General features: G+C 38.6%; 1 protein-coding gene across 1 annotated transcript in view; it reads right to left on the reverse strand.

Annotated features, from left to right (window-relative positions):
- The window catches only part of LOC126972725 (uncharacterized), a 68,720-nt gene that overhangs the window by 565 nt on the left and 46,438 nt on the right, over positions 1-21,717 (reverse strand). The gene's annotated exons all lie outside the window — the stretch shown is intronic.

Consider the following 21,717-nt stretch of genomic DNA (forward strand, 5'->3'; position numbering starts at 1 on the left):
GCAGAAATATGAATTGTATAAAAAAAATTAAATGAAAGTTGATGAAAAATTTATTTAAAAAATGTCACTTATGATTTCTTGAAAAATTAAAATATTCTTGCAGTAATGACAAATATTCAAGTAATTCATAACATTTAGAATTGTATTGAAATTGACTGAATGACAATTTTTTTTATGATAAAAAAATAACACACAAATATGTCCATTCAAAACAAACAAACCAATACAATCATTTTTATACAAACCGTTTTTAAAACAAATCACAAAATTATCTTTTTTTACTCCGAAATTTCGACTAGACACCTCGTGGCTATTGTAAGTCACGTGACCTTATTATAGCTAATAGTAACGCGGCAAGCAAGAACGCAGACAGCTGCCGATAAGCGCTCTCTCTCACACTACGGCTTGCCCATAGCGCTACTCACTCGCACCTAGACATAACTTTTTAGATCACCTGGCAGGTAGAAAGACCCACTAAAATGGCCTGTCTCTTTGGGAATATTATTATTTTGTCATAAATAATGCCCTGTAAAAATTTCAAGTTGCCTCAAATACATTTTTTACATATTTTTGCACGCGCCTGGCATGTAGACACCCCGACTAAATTGTCTGGCTTAATTTTTTTTATTTTGAAAACATAAAACTACAACATATATAAATTGCATGTTGCCAAATATATTTTTTGAAAAAAAAAAAAAAAAAAACATTAAGGGGTTTATTTAGCCCCGCTACTCACCAGCCAGGTCTGCAGTTCCGAGTTGGGGTATATCAGGAGAGGTATACACCAAGTTTTCAGCTTGCCTCAAATACCTACCCAAAAATTGGTGCCAGCTCTCAGACCATTCGTTCCATCACCATACAACATACTCTCTGGCTCCGCGTAGATTTAGAGGACCGCGTCCGCATCTATGCGTGTGTCTACAGGTCCCATAGTGGTAACGCAGAAACGGATCATCTCATGGGCTGCGTTCAAGCGGCAATTGACGACGTACTTGCACAGATCCCCTCCGCTGAAATCGTAGTCTTGGGTGATTTCAACGGGCACAATGCCGAATGGCTTGGATCACGTTCCAAAGACTACGCAGGGCGATCTGTGCATAATTTTGCATTGGCGTATGGTCTGTCCCAATTGGTTGAGTCGCCAACGCGGCTCCCAGATGTGGATAGCCACATGCCGTCCTTATTGGATCTTCTGCTGACTACACATCCCGATGGTTACCAGGTATTTGTCGACGCCCCTCTAGGAACGTCCGACCATTGCCTGGTCAGGAGTGTAGTGCCTATCCGACGCCAACGTCGCAGACCTCCAGCGACCCGCCGCGTTTGGCACTACAAGTCAGCAGATTGGGATAGGATGCGTTCCTTTTTTGCATCCTATCCTTGGGGCAGGGTTTGTTTCCCTTCGGATGATCCTAGTGCCTGCGCCGTTGCAGTAGCCGATGTGATGCTACAGGGCATGGATATTTTTATACCAAGCTCTGTAGTACTGATCGGTGGCAGATTACAGCCCTGGTTCGATGCGTCAGTTAAAGCAGCATCTGACTGCAAAAAACAGGCGTATCGAACTTGGATTGCGGCGCTGGGCACAAAGGATCCGAACTGCACAGTTCTTAAGAGGAAATCCTCCTCCAGATTTTTAAGCGGCAAATCGCCCGTGCAAAGTCAAAACACGTCGTCAAAATTGGCGAGCAGCTTTCCAGTTAACCGACCGGAACACGCAAGTTCTGGTCGTTGTCGAAATCTGCTCTTGGTAACTTCAGCCAGCCGTGCATGCCGCCGTTGCACATAAGGAATGACACCCTGGCCCATACGGCAAAAGAGAAAGCCGATCTCTTGTGCACTCTTTTCGCCTCCAACTCGACTCTTGACGGCAACGGAAAAACACCGCCGACCATCCCGCGGTGTCAGAGCTCTATACCTGAACTACAGTTCAGGCAGAAAACTGTTAGGCGAGCTCTGTTTTCGTTGGACGTCAGGAAGTCGAGCGGGCCGGATGGCATTTCTCCAATCGCGCTTAGAACGTGTGCCCCTGAGTTGACGCCGGTGCTAACGCGTTTATTCCGGCACTCTTATTCTAAAGGCGTAGTCCCTGACTCATGGAAGTCTACCCTTGTCCATCCGATCCAAAATAAAGGAGACAGTTCGGATCCGGCAAACTACAGGCCTATTGCTATTACCTCCCTGCTCTCCAAAATCATGGAGAGCATAATTAGCCGTCAGCTCTTGGTATACCTAGAGGGTCACCAGTTGACCAACGACCGACAATACGGGTTTCGCCATGGTCGGTCGGCAGGTGATCTTCTGGTATACCTGACACATAGATGGGCTGCGGCTATTGAAAGCAAGGGGGAAGGCCTGGCAGTTAGCCTGGATATAGCGAAGGCCTTGGATCGTGTATGGCACAAGGCGCTCCTCTCTAAACTTCCATCATTTGGGCTTCCCGAGAGCTTGTGCAAGTTGACCTCCAGCTTCCTCACTGGGCGCAGCATACAGGTCGTTGTCGACGGACATTGCTCGAACCCGAAGCCCGTGAATGCTGGAGTGCCCCAAGGCTATGTGCTATCTCCTACGCTGTTTCTTCTGCATATCAATGATATGTTGGACACCTCCAACATTCATGCTATGCAGATGACAGCACTGGTGATGCCGTATACACGGGCCATGCACGTCTCTCTCGGGAAATCGTCGACCAGTGCCGGGAGAAACTTGTGTCTTCTATCGAGTCCTCTCTTGAGAAGGTCGCGGAATGGGGAAAATTGAACCTTGTCCAATTTAACCCCCAGAAGACTCAAGTTTGCGCGTTTACCACTAAAGAAACCCCATTTGTCGTATCACCGCTCTTCGACAACACTTCCCTCAAAGCCTCGCCTAGTATCGGAATACTGGGTCTCGAAATCTCGAGCGATTGCCAATTTCGTGATCATCTGGAAGGCAAAGCCAAAAGTACATTCTCGTACGGCGTCAACTTCACGCTACCACGGCAGCCGTGTTTTTCAATGTCGCGAAGGCATTCGACAAGGTATGGCACAACGGCTTAGTGTTCAAGCTGTATCAATTGGGAGTGCCAGACAGGCTCGTGCGCATCATACGAGCCTACCTTACTGATCGCTCCTTCCGATATCGAGTAGAGGGCATCCTATCCTCACCCAGACCCATCAGGTCTGGCGTGCCACAGGGTTCAGTCCTCTCTCCCACTCTTTTCTCGCTCTTCACGAGCGACATTCCCAAGCTTCCGAGTGTCCAGCTCGCTCAGTACGTTGACGATACGGCACTCTACTTTGGCTCCGCTCTATTGAACCGCTCAACCTTGAGCAGGAACATTAAAATGCTTCAAGCCGCCTTCGATGAACTAGGCAAGTTTTGATGGTTCAGAAAATGGCGCATTGAAGTGAACCCCACCAAGAGTGCAGCGGTAGTCTTTGGTAACGCGAATAGCATCCGCGCTAAAAAACGAGCGACCGACGTCATTAAATTGTATGAAACACCCATACCGTGGGTGAAGGATTACAAATACTTAGGAGTCACGTTCAACAGCAATATGAACTTCAAGAAACATATTGATACGGTATGCAATAGAGCCCGATGTGTCCTCAGTCGCCTTTATCCACTTTTGTGTGGGCGAAGCAAACTTCCGCTCAAACACAAAGTGACGCTGTACAAAACCATCGTACGGCCCATACTGTCATACGCAAGCGTCGTTTTCGTCACTCTGACGATGGCCTGCGGCCCGCACCCTAGATACACCACACATTGTTTTGATACCCGACGAGACGTTAGTCCTCGTCCTGTAATCGCTTCACTACACTCACTCACACACGGACTGACTGACGGACTGACATACACCACTTACACAATCACAAACACACTCCACAAACAGACACAAACACAAACATACATGCACACAAACATTTACACTACGTACATACATACAAACACACATACATACAATCATAAACACATATATACACACTTACATACATTACACAAAACATCACCACACTCGCCGGCGAGTGTGTTCTTATCACCTTTTCATCTTTCATCTTCATTTCATCTTCATTTTCATTCTCTCTCCTTCCCACAAGCACACAGCCGGTTTGAGGTTCGAGTCTCCTTAGGAGACGCCCCACGACTGTTGTTGCGTAGTCTTTGCGGCCTCCACGGCCCACGTCCTACTTCGCTGTGAAAGCCAGGGCTGCTAACAGCACAGAGGAGGTTTTAGTCGGTATGGGGTGACACTCGAGTCCGACATATTACGCCCCGTTCCGGGGCGTAAATACGTAACAGTATTTCCTCCTCTCAAAAAAAAAAAAAGATACGACATGGGTACCTTCAAAAAAAGCGCGTACACCTTCCTTAAAGGCCGGCAACGCTCCTGTGATTCCTCTGGTGTTGCAAGAGATTGTGGGCGGCGGTGATCACTTAACAACAGGTGACCCGTACGCTCGTTTGTCCTTCTATTCCATAAAAAAAAATATATAATCCATACCTTTACAAGATTCAGTAAATTATTCTTTCAACCCAGCACACCCTCGGTACAAAGTTTTAGTCCTGTTCGTTATACATAAGTCAGAAGAAACTAAGCCTGATATATTCGCCCTATCATCGCAGCTCAAATATGTTTATCTATTATTAATAATAATAATAAAACGATCATTGTACCATCGCGACTGACAGCCGGGACATTCCCGAAATAGATGTATGTTTACATCAGGCTCTACAAAGATAAGGCCAAAGTCCATAAACAAGAAACAAGAGGGGGGGAATGGATAGCGGGACACGTGGACACTTGGTCTAACTGTAGCCGCGAATACTTAATAAACATTAATTAACTTTTATCGCGTTCTTTATTTAATTATAATATGTATAAGAAGCCAACAATTTATAGACATACTAGCTGACCCAGCAAACGTTGTATTGCCGATATTAAAATCGCGATACAAAAGTAACTTCATTGTAGATGGGTGAAATTTGAAGTTGTATGTATTTTTTAATGCTGACTCATAATCAAACAAATTTAAAATAAATGTCAAAAAAATAATAAAAAAATTACCACCCTTAATATTTAGGGGGATGAAACATAGATGTTGTCCGATTCTCAGACCTACCCAATAGCACTCAAAATTTCATAAGAATCGGTCAAGCCGAAGTTCAAAGTTTAACACCATGACACGAGAATTTTATATATTAGATTACTTACTTAAACTTTTATGTTGTCATTAAAGATTCCGTTTCGAAAAAGAAATAGTTAATTAACAATAGCATAACATTTGACTACTGTAAAAAAATTTTTTCCAACTGGGAATTGTTTCAAATCAAATGAGATACAGTTTTCTCCTCTTTAGAGATCCTTCAAAATTCTTTAAGAATAGTTTCTGAGTTATGAATGAAAAACCAAATGCTATTATTACTTTTCATCTTAATTTGTTAATAACAATATGTAATTGCAATTTTCTATGTGCTTTTAATACATACTTTCGATATATTTTCCTAGACGTTATTCCGAATCGAATGAGCCATCACTCATATTTTTAGGAGCATAATGCAAGAATTAACACATTTTTACACCTATTGACTAGTCCATTAGCGCGGTATATGTAAAAAGTATATCATAAATTATAGACCTTGACATGATATCCAATTAAATTATTGTCAATTTACAGCAGCATTTATCGGTAATGGAGTAGTTGGGAGCGGTTTAGTGTACCGGTAATTACTATAACAATGTTAACCTGGTTACGATCTAAATTTATATATACATATTATATTATACTGTATCAGGGTAAGTGCGGATAATTCAATTGTTTTTGTGACACTTACAGATATGAGTTCTATATTATTTTAGTTTTGTCAAGTTTAAAAAAAACAATAAGCAAGTTTTACTTTATGAAGTGGAAACATTTTAAAAATGTGTAAGATATAAGACATGCGCCAGCGTCATATTCGTAAGTTGTGTATTTCAACCATTTTAACTCAAGAGGCTCGGACAGGTAATATACACACATCAAAAAAGTCTAAGCAACATGCAGGATATTACAATTTTACCATTTATATTAATTAATTTCTAAGTCTTTATTCACTCAAAGTGCATAGGTATGTAAACTTTTTTGTTATTGATGACATATTGGCTGGTTGTAAAAAAAAATTCGATTATGTTTTGTTTTTATCATAAAATTAAATGAAAGGCAATTTGTTTGAATTTAAGTGCGTTTTTATTGCTACGTTTAGTCTTGATTTTATAATTTTACCAATCATTTAAATAAAGTTAGCGACGAAATTGAATTGTTAGATATTCTTTACGTCATGGAGCGACGTCATTTGACGGCAAATGAAATGCAAAGAGCTGTAGGAATGTTGCAATCGGAAAGTAATCAATCTCAGGTATCTCAGCATTTTGGCATTCATAGAAGTGTTATTTGTCGTCTTTGGCAGCGCTACAATAATACAAGGGAACCCGCTGAACAGCATTTAGGCCGTAAAACCGGTTAGACCGGTGCATACAACTGACTGCAAGACGCCAGCCGATGTTAACCGCTCGAGAGATAAGTTTGAGGCTACAAAATTCAAGTGGTGTTGATGTAAGTCCCCAAACCGTGCGAAATCGATGAGTACGGCCTACGAGCTCGACGCCCAATTAGGTGCCCACCGATACGTCACGGGAATCGCGCTCGTCGAAATGAATGGTGTAGAGAACGCAGAACATGGACCCAGGAACAATGGGATTAAATTATGTTTTCCGATGAGTCGCGATTCGGGTTTAGGCCTGATACAAGAAGGGTGTGAGTGTACCGTCGGCCCGGAAATACTGAAAGGCTCAGGTGCATTCAGGAAGTCTACCATACAGCGGCTCAACAGTTATGGTATGGGCGAGTATTATGAAAAACAGGCGAACTGAGCTCGTTTTTGTAAATGAAAACATGATCCCTGAAAATTACGTTGAGGATATTCTCAGACCTTATGTACATCCATTTGCACAATTCTTTGGCTCCGATTTTACGTTAATGCATGACAATGCGCGTTAACATACAGCTCGGCGAACCAGTCAATACTTGGCAAGGGAGAACGTCCGGGTATTGCCCTGGCCTGCACAATCGCCAGACCTCAACCCCATCGAGCACGCATGGGACATGCTCCAGAGACGTGTTTTGAAGGACTTGGACGGAATGACAGCAAGCCACAAGACAGACAAGCAAAACACAAGACATTGGGAGCGAATACCGCAAGATGAAATAAACAGTCTCATTAATTCAATTAATAATCGTTGCCGACAAGTTCTGAATATGAATCAATCATTATAATATGCTTGATAAATTGCAGTTGAAAACAAAGACAACTTTTGAATTGTGTGTAATATCGGAAGTGCGAGTGTATACTGATTAAGTGTATTGTGAGTATGTTGTGTATTCGTAAGTAAATGTGTAAATTTCTTACATTTAAATATCTTATAGTTAAATCAAAAAATACAAATTTTAGGAATATTACAGTTACAAAAATTAACAATTGGAAAGAATAGAGTAAGAAACATTTGACAAAAATATCTAGTCATTGGGCGCTCATAAGTTTATTCTATTATTATTTATTATTATAAGCTTCTGACTTTATAGAAATGACTGGAGAGGTTTCATCTCTCCTGACATAAATTTTTCCATAAGCAGTCCAGCAAAACTTGAACTTATTATTCTTCACAAGATCTCGGGCCAAAAAATACAAGCGAGCTCCTGTAGCGGTTAAGTTTTCAGAGATAAAAATAGGTACATCTTCATCCTTTCGGAAGCCTAAATGTTTAGCTGTGAGTTTGGATTTATGTCTAATATTGAATGCTTTACACATTTTCATCAGATCACTTTTTATTACAGTGTATGTCATTTCAACAATAATTGGAGAATTTTTTGGGCCAGTTGTCTTTCCGCGTACTCTATATATGTCTTTTATATCTTTTTTATTTATTAGATATCCCACAGTATCGGAAAGGCGCACAATCATTTCAATTAAATTCTCTTTTGATTCATTGTTATATTTTGGCACGTTTTTCAGCTCAAAGTTTTGTTTGCGATTTGATATTTACAAGTCTTCAAGTTTATTTTCGAGCAGGATTATATACTCCCTATCCTCGACATGCTTTAATTCCAAAGAATCAATTTTCTCCTTCAACTGCTTATTTTGCTCAGTGAGAAGAGAGATGGAATCAATGACGTCACGATTAGACTCTTGTAGCTCTTTTAGACTCGATACCATTTGGCTAATTTTTTTATCAGATTTAGCAAATAGCGATGCCATCGACTTCATCATTTCGTCTTTGAAAGAAGTAAAATCACCCATATTAATAAAATCATTTTCCCTTCTCCTTTTTGTACGCGTAATAACATAATTTGTCGGAGTCACGGACAGTTCAGGTTCACAGGAGGATTTTTCCATGGAAATATTCATCTCATTTATTATATTATATTACTAAGTATAAAATTTTGTTACTGTGGTTGTGGTGTTTTTACTGGTGCTCTTTAATCGCTTGGACTCAAAAGCGGGGCGAAGCGTATCGTAAGTATAATACAATTATTATTAATTCACACTTAAAAAGCCGAAAAACAAAAAAAAAATTGCTATATGAACCTGAGATTGGATCACCCGACTTCTCAAATATTCGTCAACGTAATATTAACACTGCAACCACAAGGCCAATAACTGTTTGGTTATTAAGTTGAAATATCTGATAATGAACTTGAATTAGTGTCAATTAAAATATTAAAAATGACTTGAAGGTAACTGTAAATTGTGTCCATATAATGAATGCAACTGAGTTTAATCAATGTCCACTTTAACACTTATTATGTCAGTGTATTATAATAAATAAAAACTCACTTGTTACCCGTTGCATTAACTAGTTACTTATTTAGTTCTGGATAATATGTTGAGTGTGAAGATTACTATAGATTGATCTGTGAGTACAAATATTAACAATTCAACCTTTATATAAGTAAATAAGTTCAGGGCGATATAAACGATTAATATCTAGGAGTTTACTGTTAATACTTTTAACACTGCTCTTTACACTTTTTAACACTTATTATTTCGTCTTTTATGATATTATTATGCACGTTAAAACTTTTATGCAATTTAAAACAATTTAATTTAATTAAATATTCCGGAGCAAATCGAGAGTTATATGGTATATCTGACGTTGACAGGAAGATGAATAGCTTTTAGAATAGGAATAACTTTTGAACGGCTTCACTGATCGACTGAAAACCGTGTGAAAATCGGTTTATTATAGTTAAAGTGAAGTGAAGGTATAAAAATTTAAAAAACGAAATAAAAATTTACTATATATCTATTACTTAGTGGTATTTTAGGATACTTTTTAAACTATGGAATAGTTTTTACCGAACGACAAAAGTAATTGCGGCTTAAAAATTTATAAAATTTTTGGAATAACTCTCAACGGCTTTACCGATCGATTCCAAAAACTAAACAGCTCTTAACATCAAAAAACCACGTCGTTTCAAAATCGGTTGATTCGTTCGTGAGATATCGACATATTCATGGTTTGAGATTTTTGAGTGAAACTTTTTTCACATGGTACTTACTATCTTTCAACTTTCAAAAAAATGTGCAACATTTGATTATCTACTTTCAATTGTTTTTTTATTCAGCTTAGACAAGAAAAATGGATAATTGAAAAATTAAAATCATTTTTGAATAAGAGTTCCGACGCCGAACTAATGCAGCACAAACTGATCGTAATATCAATGTTGCGTTTGGAGAGGCGACTGCTAATGAATGCACCGTGAGATTTTGATTTAAACACTTTCGTGATGGAAACTTGGAAACACAGGTGAATAATACCAATGACTTGAAAGAGATGGTGAAAGCCAATCCGAGGCAAACTACCCAAATGGTTTAACGTTACCTTACCAACACTGTTGACTCATTTGCGTCAAATCTATAAAATAAAAAAATATGAAAAATGGGTGCCTCATGATTTGACTGATCTGCAGAAAGAAACGCGTGTTGAAACCTGTGTTGCCTTGCTGAATCATTACAGAAATTAAAGAATATTGGATCGAATTTTGACATTCGATGAAAAGTGGATTCTTTACAATAACCGTAAGCGAAATGCTTACGGTTATCGTATCGACGGCTGACCTCAGGTCAAACTCCGCAACAAGCAAACCTCACCATCAAAAAGGTAATGGTAAATGTTTGGTGGTCTCAGCATGGTGTTATTCACTATAGCTTTCTCCAATCTGGTCACGCAATAACGGCAGATGTCTACTGTGCCAAACTCCTAACAATGAAAGCAAAACTGGCCCCGACTCATGAATCGATCTTCACTATTATTGCTCCATGATAACGCGAGACCTCATACAGCACGGGAACACAGAAACAGTTTTATCTCTACACGCACTGCAATTAGAAACCATTAAACACCCTCCGCCATTCGCCAGACCTTGCTCCAACTTCTAGAATATTTTTTAAACGGCTTTACCGATCGACTGAAAACTGCGTGATAATCGGTTTATTTATTATTAGCGGTTTAAAAAATTATAAAGTTGAGCTCGAGTTTTATTATTTTTTTTTAAATATAATTTTATAACAATAAAATTTATTAATAAAAATGTCTGTGGCTGGTCACTCTGTTTCTAGGCTTTTAACAATTCTTTTGAATTTTGTAACACATATTTTGTTTTGTAAATTGTGTGGGATCATTTTGTAGGTACATCGGCCAACAAAACACTTAGGTATCTACTATAAAATTTGAAACAATAACAATAAGTTATAGTATATGTATATAAGTGTATATAGGTAACTATACAGGACACTTTATACGGCGCCTATAAAGTGTCCTGTATAGTTACCTATATACACTTACTATATCTGTGTAAACATAACTGTGTTTCGGTCTGAAGGGCGCCGTAGCTAGTGAAATTACTGGGCAAACGAGACTTAACATGTTATGTCTCAAGGTGACGAGCGCAATTGTAGTGCCGCTCAAAATTATTGGGCTTTTCAAGAATCCTGAGCGGCACTGCATTGTAATGGACAGGGCGTATCAATTACCATCATCTGAACGTCCTGCTCGTCTCGTCCCGTATTTTCATAAAAAAAAACTTACTGTATATAGGTAGGTACACTTAATAATAAAGTGCTATAAAAATATGAAATTTATAATATAACCTGACCATCCCATGTTTCTTTTATGACAACCATTGTGTATGGACCTGTGTTACTAGCAGTTGCCCGCGACTTCGTCCACGCATTATATCTGATTTCCTATTTTTTCAAATTCAAATTCAAATATTTTTATTCAAAATAGGATTTAAATTAATTTATTGAACGTCAAAAACTACCACCCATTCAAAAGAGACTGCCTCAGACCTGAGAAGAATGGGCACAAGAAAGCGGGCTTTTTTTTTAATTTAAAAAAACGATTACAATGTAATATCGTACAATAAACTTCTATAATTAAAGAGCCTGAGGGTTTTCGCTTTATTCCCAGTCCGTGGTGTCATTATGAAAATCGTTTATGCTATAATAACCTTTCCCACACGTTTAATAACGTTTTTTAACAATTCTTTTAAGTTTCGTAACACATTTGTTTTGTACATTTTCTGGGATCATATCGTAGAAGCATATACATCGCCCAACAAAAGACTTACTAACTCGACCCAACCGAGTAGTAGGCATAACAAGTTTATGTTTGTTCCTCGTGTTAACATTATGAATGTCACAGTTTCTAGAAAATTCCTCAATGTGCTTATGAACATACAGAACATTATCAAAAATGTATTGAGAAGCAACAGTAAAACTGTTTCTATGAAATTATTTTCCTGCTGGAAGGGCAATCTAACTTATCGACAATAGTCCTACCGCTAGTAAAAACCGCATTTCATATTTTATACCTAAAGAGTTCGTAATTTACAGTTTTTTTTTTTGGAATAAAGAGCTGACAGTTCTATTTTTCCAAACTTCCCTAAAATTGCTATAAGCTACCACGTAGGTACAACTGGTCGTGAAAGAAACAATTTCTCAGATAGATACAGACACTATTCAAAGTTTGATTCTGGCTTTATTATTATAATGAGATTATCGAGTAGCATAATTTCATAACCAGAAATTGTTGCTATTTTTAAATTGCAATTGGTATGAAAAAAAAATAATTGATAGCCCTATTTTTTAAAACTTCGCTGTAAACAACATTTCTTTCATCTTTCGGGTTGAAGAAAAATCTGGTGAAGTGACTCTGAAGCACGCCACATACAACTGGCCATGCAAGAAACAATCATTTCTGAGATCTATACCGGCTAGTTTCAAGGTTTGGCCCTGTGATTTATTAATTGTCATCACGTAGCATTAACCAGAAATTGCAGACGTTTCAATTCAAATTAGTAATCCGATGGTATCAAGGGAATCCTAGGGATAAAGACTGTTTCCCCTTTGTGACAACTTTTCCATACAAACTCCCTATTTTGCCACCTTTAAAAGGGGATTTCCAAAATAACTTACACAGATTTTTATTATTTAAAGCTAATAACCCAAATGTCGATTTTCACGTCTCTAACTTCAAAAATATAGGACTTTCATGCAACTTTCGACCCCCCCTTTAACCCTCTTTTTGGTGGGGAATTTTCATAGCATCCTTTTTTCTTGCACTTGCCCCCTATAAAGAACCTGCATTTCAAATTTCAAGTTGAAATAACTATAGTTACAACTTATCTATACAAACTTTCCTATTTTACCTAAAGAGGATTTCCCAAAATGACTTACACAGATTTTTACTATTTAAAGCTTCAAAAACTTAGGACTTTCATACAACCTTCGATCCTCCCTTTCACCCCCTTAGGGGAAGAGTTTCTCAAATTCGTTTCTTAGTTGACACCTACGTCCTAGAAAGAATCTACCTTCCAAATCCCAAGTTTGTAGGCTTTGTAGTTTGAGATTTCGTGATGAGTCAATTACCGGTGGAAATATCTTTTATATATACATATAGATTATCATGCATGCCTCAGAATTCGATAAACGTAGGAGGATATTTGAGCATTGGAAAAAGGAATTGTGTTTGTAAGAATAATGAGATGTGATAAATGTTGGCACACTATCCGTAGCGGAGTCATTACTTGTTAAATACTAAGACATTTTATTACAACATAAATGCCAGTCTGCCGTCGCTCTGTCTGCCATTCAAACACAACTAAGATCATTATCATTAACAACAACAGTACTACATTTGGTTTAAGTTTCGTATTGAGTGGCACACACCTCTACGATATTATAAATAGGTATGTACTTGAATTCGGCAACGTTTCCCTGTAGGACTTTTACTGTTATGTGAGATTTAATGAATTATCTTTTTTAGTGTCGATATCCCTCCGATATACAGACACATAATTATAATATATGACTCATAATGTTCTACGTACTAAATACTGGGTTTGTTTTGAGAAAATCATAACTAAAGTTGATAAAGTAATTATATTATTCATAGATAACAATCACGTGTCCCATATGGTATTTGTATGTTATAGGTTTAATGTATAATATATAATATATACTAAATGTCGCACTTTATTTATCACTCTGTGTATGTTATTAACACTAACTCGTGGCATTATTAAGTCTTATAATTTAATATATTAATTTCACGTTAAGTTTGTTCGTTTGCTCAAAATCGCAAGTCTGTTAGAGTTATCTACTGAAGTACTCATCATTTTCAAATGTTTATTTATTTATTTATTTATTTACACGACAATCTGTGTTCATAATCAGTTACGGGCATATTTATATTAATTTATATTTATACTTATATATTATAATTAATTTAATATAATATAATACCTAATTTTTTCCTGCTCTCTATAATTTTATTATAATAATGTCACGTGTGTTTGGTTGCTGATAAGTACCCAAGTTTGAACTAGTATTAACCAACCAGTTGAAGCACAATTAAATGCAGGGATTGGTTATATTGAAGCAAATATGTTTATTATGTTTATTGTTAGTTAGTGTCAAGATAGGAAGTGTGTTAGTTGATGAGCTCACAGACTTGAATTGTTGGATAGTATCTAGTGTAACGGTGATCGACCAGAAAGTGGCGCGCGACAATACTATCATTTTTTCAAGGACAATTAATCACATACATTAATTACATGACACCATAATTCTGTGTCTTTGATGACGGACACACTACGACATGACCGCTACGACTTAGGCAATTTAGTTATTAGGTCATTTCAGTTGTCTCTCTATCAATTATTATTTTCATTAAAAATGAGGAAATGGAAAAATAAAAAAAATACTCTTCCATATATGTTCCAATTAAACACATATTATTAGAAATTCTGCTGAATAAAATATTATCTGATTTCAGAGATGAGTGGTAGTAAACGGAAGTGGTAGTAAATGGTAATAAACTGAAGTAGGGAAGCGTGGTAATAAATATATATTAGTGTTCATAAAAAGAGTAAAATTGGCTATCTATGGAATACAACATCTGTGGTAGGAATCGTAAGGTAATATTTCGTTACATAATCTTTTTATGTATGTAACCTATTGGCAGACTTTCAAACTGCTTATTTAAAAAAGAACTATTGATTCTGTTATTAATAAATGTGTGAAATTACACTTAAGATGCGAATATTTTCTACAAAGGTATTTAAAGTGCGTTTTCTAGAAAATATCTCAAACAAACAAACAAAACAAAAATATTTTTATTTCGTAGGTAAATTGCATTACACTTGAAACATGTAATTTTTTTTCTTACAGCTCGTTTGGAATGTGTGATACGTTACAAATAATTCTGAAAATCACAGCTATATAAGTTATGAGGTTTCGAAAATACGACAAACCACTTCCAGAAAAGGGAACCTTCTACTCTCCCCTCGGGCGTCATGTCAGGGGTAGTATAGTGCCCCGAGATATATACATGCACACACATTTTGATAAAACATAATAATATTGATTTATTAAGCCACGGCACATACACGAGTCGTTGCCACATAAATCATTACATTTATCTATACCCATTATTCCTATGCGGCAAGGGTCAAATTTTACCTAAAGATAAACCAGTTATGACTGGTACGAGGCGAGCCCTAACGGAGTCCGTGTCAACACAACGATCCGGATTTCAACCGAAGTGACATTTAGATGATTAAGTCATTGAGTGACCTTATTTATATTATATATTTATGGTGATCAGTGCTACTAGATTGTTCTTTGAAGTAATAGTAGTAGATTATTAATCTGTCAAGTTGAAATAATTTTGTGTGGCGACCATCTTGGATTTATAAATGAGCCGAAATTCGTTCTCTGCAACCTCGAGAACCTATGATATCCATATTGTAGAAATCATAATTTTGCGCGACGGCCATCTTGGATTTCAATAATTTTGCGCGACGGCCATCTTGGATTTCAATAATATTGCGCGATGGCCATCTTGGATTTCAAAAATTATCCCAAATTCTTTCTCTGCACCCTAGATGACCTCGGATAGGATATCCATATTGTTGAAATCACAAAAAGGAGAATAGAATATTAGAAAAAAAAGATTAAACTTTCAACTTACGCGACATTGGCTAAATTAAGGTGTCCCTTCCACAATAGAAAGAATAGAATAGAACAAAGAAATCACTCATCGGACTTCAAAATCTACCACTTCTTGAATACACATTTTTTAAATAAAAATTATTAACAAAAAGGCAACCGATTTCAAAAACACTATTCCAAAATAATATATTATGTAATATTGACTAAAAAGTAAAAATAATTGTGTATTTCTATACAATCTAATTAATTAATCTAATTCTAGTTACGGTTATTGTTATTTTTGGAAGCGGTCTCCTCTCGCCGCGGCCCCGCTCTCGCCTCTCGCCTCCTCACGTCGCGTGTGCGACTCAAAGACATCTCACCTATAACTATGTATGTAGTTACAAACCTACATTGGCTGACACCGACTCCAAAAATAACAATAACCGTAACTAGAATTAGATTTATTAATTACTGATTAGATTGTATAAAAATACGCAATTATTATTATATTTATGTTTTGGAATGGTGTTTTTGAAGTCGGTTGCTTTTTTGTTAACTTTTTTTTTATTTTATGAATTTTAGTGAATTTGTCTAAATATGTGTAGATATACTAAATATGTCAATGCAGCAATGAGCATCAGCAGATTGCAATTTGATTACAGACAGTTAGAAATTATGTATAGTGTTTTTGAATTCGGTTGTTTTTTTTTTTAATTTTTTATGATAGTAAAATTGTATTTTAATTTTTTTTGAATTCAAGAGGACATGCTTTGTATTGCGTAGATGAACATATATTTGTTCGAAGCTTTGTCGAATAAGGTAACGGAGAAAAAAGTTTTAATGTACCTTTAATGAAGCCGAATACACATATGCCCCGACCTGACCCGTACGTTTGTCCTACTCTTCCATCGAAAAAAAATTATAAAAATAGAAAATTCTCAAGAAAAAGAAAAATCCTATCTGGATGACCAGACCAGTCAGACTAGCCACCCCCCGCCCGTTCACGAGTACATCGGATACGCATCGACCAGCCATAACTCCTCTGGGCCTTAAATAGTAAGGGAAGCAAACGATATTGAGTATCACTGGAACACTCATAAACAACTATTTAAAAACAAATGTATGGGTAAGAAAACATCAGTTTCAACAGTAGTTTATTGAAATGTTATTCAGTAACCAATAATAAGCAGTTAATAAAACTCTAAATTCGTGACTTCATGCAATCACCATTTTCATCGCCGTTTTTCATCATGAAATCTTATTGAAATTTTATTACGTTTTAACTGACAAGCTCATAGAAATAATAATTCGTGCGTTTTCTTAAAATAATCTTATCGAAAGATAGTTTAAATACGGTTCGAATTGTCTATATTCCTAGAAATAAGCACAATCTGTTGATGTTTCGTGATAATCTACGTTTAGGTCACGAATATTTCCAGCGACATTTACGTACTGAATTGTAATCTTCCTCATTTCCAACTAAATTGAAGTTTAGCATTTTCAAGTAACCTTTTAGATATTAGTTTAAAGGTATAAGTATTTGTATAATTGGTATAATTTAGTAATGTCTGTATTCTATAAACAATCAGGAAACTCTGGCACAGGTGTTTGTGTGTTGCTTACAATCAAAAAGACGCAACCCGGCTTGACGGCTTTCAGAGTTATAAACGGTGGTCCATAACAATATCAGCTTGCAATATTATTTAATAACTAACTGATACCCGCGATTTCTGGTCGTTGTCGAAAGCTACTCTTGGTAACTTCAACCAGCCGTCCATGCCGCCGTTGCACATGAGGAATGACACCCTGGCCCATACTGCAAAAGAGAAAGCCGATCTCCTGTGCACTCTTTTTGCCTCCAACTCGACTCTTGACGACAACGGAAAAACACCGCCGACCATCCCGCGGTGTCCGTCGCGGGGTTCGTCCGTTAGAGCTCCATGCCTGAAGTACAGTTCCGACAGAAAACTGTTAGGCGAGCTCTGTTTTCGTTGGACGTCAGGAAGTCGAGCGGGCCGGATGGTATTTCTCCAATCGTGCTTAGAACGTGTGCCCCTGAGTTAACGCCGGTGCTAACGCGTTTATTCCGGCACTCTTATTCAAAAGGCATAGTCCCTGATTCATGGAAGTCAGCCCTTGTCCATCCGATCCCAAAAAAAGGAGACAGTTCGGATCCGGCAAACTACAGGCCTATTGCTATTACTTCCCTACTCTCCAAAATCATGGAGAGCATAATTAACCGCCAGCTCTTGGTATACCTTGAGGGTCACCAGTTGATCAACGACCGGCAGTACGGCTTTCGCCATGGTCGGTTGACTGGCGATCTTCTGGTATACCTAACACATAGATGGGCGGCGGCTATTGAAACCAAGGGGGAAGGCCTGGCAGTTGGTCTGGATATAGGGAAGGCCTTTGATCGTGTATGGCACAAGGCGCTCCTCGCAAAACTTCCATCATTTGGGTTTCCCGAGAGCTTATGCAAGTGGACCTCCAGCTTCCTCACTGGGCGCAGCATACAGGTCGTTATCGACGGTTATTGCTCGAATCCCAAGCCCGTGAACGCTGGAGTGCCCCAAGGCTGTGTGCTATCTCCCACGCTGTTTCTTCTGCATATCAATGATATGTTGGACACCGCCAACATGCATTGCTATGCAGACGACAGCACTGGTGATGCCGTATACACGGGCCATGCAGGTCTCTCTCGGGAAAACGTCGACCAGTGCCGGGAGAAACTTGTGTCTTCTATCGAGTCCTCTCTCGAGAAGGTCGCGGAATGGGGTAAGTTGAACCTTGTCCAATTTAACCCCCAGAAGACTCAAGTTTGCGCGTTTACCACTAAAAAAACCCCATTTGCCGTATCACCGCTCTTCGAGGACACTTCCCTTAAAGCCTCGCCTAGTATCGGAATATTGGGTCTCGAAATCTCGAGCAATTGCCAATTCCGTGGCCATCTGGAGGGCAAAGCCAAACTGGCTTCAAAGAAACTGGGCGTCATAAATAGAGCACGGCAATACTTCAAGCCGGCCCACATTCTAGCGCTCTACAAAGCGCAGGTCCGGCCTCACATGGAGTATTGCTGTCATCTCTGGTCTGGCGCACCCCAGTATCAGCTCGATCCATTTGACCGCGTGCAACGCAGAGCAGCTGGAATTGTCGGGGACCCAGTACTCTGTAAACGGCTGGATCACTTGGCGTTGCGTAGAGACGTCGCTTCATTGTGTGTCTTCTACCGCATTTATCACGGGGTGTGTTCCGAAGAGCTGTTCAACCTGATTCCTGCCGCCGAATTTCACCTTCGCACGACACGCCACAAGTTACGATATCATCCCCACCATCTGGATGTATGGCGGTCCTCCACAGTGCGGTTTTCAAGGAGCTTTCTTCCTCGTACCACGAAGCTGTGGAATGAGCTTCCTTGTGCGGTGTTTCCGGGACGATACGACATGGGTACCTTCAAGAAAAGCGTGTACACCTTCCTTAAAGGCCGGCAACGCTCTTGTGATTACTCTGGTGTTGCAGGAGAGTGTGGGCGGCGGTGATCACTTAACTTAACACCAGGTGACCCGTTCGCTCGTTTGTCCTCCTATTCCATAAAAAAAAAAAAAAAAGTGTCCGTCTTATGACGTCGGCGCGAACAGATAGACTTGACGGGATTAAGTACAACGCTCGGCACAGAAACACCAGCCTGAAGACGTAGCGGCCTAGTACCGCTATGTTTCACATAGGTTAGTGTCAAGGACCGGATCCAGCCCTATCCCTCCAACATAATATGTCAGCGGTCTTAAAAGAGATTTTACCCCATGAGGTTTACCCCGGAGAACCCCTCCCAGCTGCCCATCGTACTGTGCGGAGGACACAGACCCGCGCATGTCGGAGAACAAACGTAGCTGCAACACCAGGAAAATCCGCTCCCGTCTCTCTCGGATAACGTCGACCAATGCCGGAAGGAACTTATGTCTTCTATCGAGTCCACTCTTGAGAAAGTCGTGGATCGGGGAAATTATATAATAATATTGACACACTTTTTACACTAATTATCTTGCCCCAAATAAGGCATAACCTATACTATGGGTACAAGAAAACGATATTTTTAATACAATATACTTACTTACAACATACATAAATACAAATAAACATGACTCGGAAACAAACATCCATATTCACCATATAAATGATTGCACCTACCGGGATTCGAACCCGGGACCTTTACCTTAGTAGTCAGGATCACTAACCATTCGGCTATATGGGTCGTCGAATTTAACCCCCAGAAGACTCAAGTTTGCGCGTTTACCACAACAAAAACCCATTCTCCTGTCTCCCTCTAACCCTTTTCGACAACAGTTCCCTTAAAGCCTCGCCTAGGAACTCTGGGGCTCGAAATGTGAGCAATTGATTGCCAATTCCGCGGTCATTTGGAAGGCAAAGCCAAACTGGCTTCGAAGGAGCTGGGCGTCATTAATAGTCCACGGCAATACTTGAATCAGTCCACATTCTAGCGCTTCACAAAGTGCAGGTCAGGCCACATAATAATATAGAATATTGCTGTCATCTCTGGTCTAGCGAGCGCCAGCATCAGCACGAACCATTTGACGCAACGCAGAGCAGCTTGAGTTGACGGAGACCCAGTGCTCTGTATCCGCATTTATCACGGGGAATGTTCCGACGAGCTGTTTGACTTCAACTTACTTGTTTGAGCCGCCGAATTCTACCTTCTCTAGACACGCCACAAATTAGTATATCATTCCTACCATCTGGATGCATTCCTGCGTTCCTCTACAGTGCAGTTTTCAAAGAGCTTCAGCTGTGCAATTAGATACCTTTTGTGGTGTTTCAAGGACGATACGACTTGGGTACCTTAAAAAAAAGCGCGGACACTTTCTTAAAGGGCCGGCAATATGAATATATCGGGATAATATTTTTAAGGATTTTTATACTAAGGAATAAAACTTAGACGACTTAATTGAAACTTATCCAGTAGTTTTTCTATGATGCACGCACAAATGAATACCTCTATTTAATTTATATAGATATAAGTAATAATTCAGTAAGTATGCGTTCTTAACACAGTAAAATGTTTAAAATTAAAGTGTTTAAGTGCAATATAAACATATTATAATAGCGACTATTTAACATATTTGTTTATTAACAATAACTTTCCATAGCAGCCTTAACTCACCTTGAATTTGTCTAGGCACCGACTACTTTCAGTCTTTCGTCATGCTATACGAGCACAACTAATACAAAAATATATATCCATAAACATACACACATACCGTTTCGTGTCGAGAAACTTGTCCTGTGGGGCCCAGAGGCACGGAGATGGTGTGTACTGTCTACGCGTCTGTGTATTTCAGACGGCTCAGCCTAGCTGTCTAACGCGATAACGCTACCAGTAAACTTGGTACACTTTTTCGTAATAATAGTTAACTATATCTCTTACATACATATATGACAACGCCTGTCTTTCGCAGGGGGAGGTAGACATGACAGATTTCCATATGCCATGTTCCTGACATACTGATACATGCCCATCTACTTCAATTCGCATCAAACCGGTCATACCTACATGCACCGTCATACTCTTAATATAATATCTACCCCCCGACCTGAGCGTGCAATATATACATACGCTTAGGTCAAGCTTAGCCAACACGAATTTTAACGCGAAATGAGGAAGCAATTTCACATTTGCCTCAAAAAATTGTGTAGCTTAAGAATCATTTAGAGAAAAATATAAGAAATCAACTTATTAAATATTGGCACCGTGAACTTTCTAGAAACTGTGTTAATCATGATGTTAATAGTAGGAGCAAACATAAAGTTGTCCATGTTAGTAAGGTTTTTATTGGGGTATGTGTATGATATGTGTATTATTATTATGATTACAACAAGATTGTTACGAATCTCAAAAGAATCTTTTCACAAAGGCCAGCTCAGTTTTGTTCAATAATGCCCTGATACTGAAATGTTACTCAAATAAAACATCAGTAATTGACGGCCTCCTTTAAGCGCCATCTTATTTTCAAACGGAAAACTCGAACATCACTCAGTCATATTGAGATCTTGATCAACCGAGAACGAGAACCTATAATAACTCAATATCGCGCCAACCCATTTAGATGATTCTTTTTTTATTGGGAAGGATATACTTTAAAGATAGTTTGGTGAGAGTTTGGTTGGATTGTGATTAACGATTGA

This window comes from Leptidea sinapis, chromosome 27, assembly GCF_905404315.1.
Source record: "Leptidea sinapis chromosome 27, ilLepSina1.1, whole genome shotgun sequence".
Lineage (NCBI taxonomy): Eukaryota > Metazoa > Arthropoda > Insecta > Lepidoptera > Pieridae > Leptidea > Leptidea sinapis.